Here is a 1,618-nt window from a genome sequence, read left to right as displayed (position 1 = left end):
ATAAACCATTCTAGAGACAGACTTCTCTCACGCAGCTCGGCCACGATCCTCGTATCACCGCATCACGAGGTTGTAATATAATTCTGAATTTTTGCAGAAGGTTGCAGAAATAGAAGGTTGTTCTGCTCATTGCGGTAGTGGTTTCTCAGCTTTAGTAACGAGCGCGTCCAATTCCGAGGGAACAGAAACCTTTTTCTTTTTTTCATAAAGTATTCTGTAGCATGTTATCTTCTCCGAACGACCCTTGTGTATTTTTGAACCCCTTTCTCCCAGTGGTTCTTCTCCTTCTGTCGAAGTTATAAATTCATGCCCTCCCTCGTGAATTGATGCAAGAATTTTCACCTCAAGATCTTACCATCTCTTAACACTTCTAGTAGTAAATTAGTAAAAATCTCTCTTCTAGTAGTAAAACTAGAGAAATGACACCTGAAAGTATTGTCTTGGGACGATGGTATAGTGTAGGAAAGCAGTGTGGCTTGGAGGAAAGAACACGGGCCTGGAAGTCAGAAGACCCGGGCTCTAATCCTGACTCTGCTACTTACCTCATGTGTGACCTTGGGCAAGTCACTTAACTTCTCTGAACCTCAGTTCCCCTCATCTGCAAAATGGGGATTCAAAACCTGTTCTTTCTCCTACTTAGACTATGAGCCCCATGTAGGACCTGATTATCTTGTATCTATTCCAGTGCTTACTATTAATTACTATTGGAGTGATTACTATTATTACTAAGATCTTACCCTGCAGTAGAGTGACCAAAGCTTTCTCTATGACATATTGATGCCGAGGTCCTCTCAGCACAATCATTTCTCTGAGTGAGATGCAGTTAACTCATCAGCTCGTTCTAATCCTGCCTCTGCCACCGGACTACTGTGTGGCCTTGAGCAAGTCACTTCACTTCTCTGTGCCTGAGTTACCTCATCTGTAAAATGGGGATTAAGACTGTGAGCCCCATGTGGGACACGGACTGTGTCCTACCTATTTGCTTGTATACACCCCAGTGCTTAGTACGGTGGTTGGCACATAATAAGGGCTTAACAAATATCAGTTATCATCAGCCATTTAAATGGAGTTGCCTCCCCATTTCCACAACTTTTTGGGTTATTTGCTAAGGAAGCGTTTATCCTCTCAGGGTCGTACCTGGAGAGATTCCAGTAGTCTAGCAGTCTCGATTATGGGAGGAAGAGTCAAGCAGAGGCAAATCCATTCCATTCCTAGCTTGAGCATTGGCTAGCGAATGGAAGGCAATCTGCTACAAGTCAAAACTCACCTGTGCTGAGCAACAGAGGCACGGGAGAGAGTCGAAGGCGGAGGTTCAGGTTTACTACACGGAAAGAGGCGATGGTAAACCACTTCCATAATTTTACTAAGAAAACTCTACAGATACGCTACCAGAACGATTGCAGATGGAAGTGGGGCGTTCTGGGAGAGATGTGTCTATGGTGTCGCTACGGGTCGGAGACGATTCAACAGCATAAGACGAGACTAAGGAAGAGTTCTGGGAAGCGTCGTTCCCCTGGCCCTGACGCCATTTCCCATCTCTGGTCCATCTAGTGTATGAAGAACAACGGTAGTTTTGTTGTTTTGTTTAACACTTCTCATCTTTGCTTGTCTCTTATCT

The 1,618-nt window shown here is 44.4% G+C and overlaps 1 non-coding gene across 1 annotated transcript; it reads left to right on the top strand.

Moving 5' to 3' along the window:
* Positions 1-1,119: 1,119 nt before the first annotated feature.
* On the top strand, positions 1,120-1,257 carry LOC114814866. Its single transcript, XR_003762662.1, has one exon. It is a non-coding gene; the product is annotated as a small nucleolar RNA SNORA7 (small nucleolar RNA).
* Positions 1,258-1,618: the final 361 nt, after the last annotated feature.

Source organism: Ornithorhynchus anatinus, chromosome 10, assembly GCF_004115215.2.
Source record: "Ornithorhynchus anatinus isolate Pmale09 chromosome 10, mOrnAna1.pri.v4, whole genome shotgun sequence".
In the NCBI taxonomy this organism is placed as follows: domain Eukaryota; kingdom Metazoa; phylum Chordata; class Mammalia; order Monotremata; family Ornithorhynchidae; genus Ornithorhynchus; species Ornithorhynchus anatinus.
Note: the sequence above shows the minus strand (reverse complement) of the source record. Positions and strands in the feature narration are given on the sequence as shown.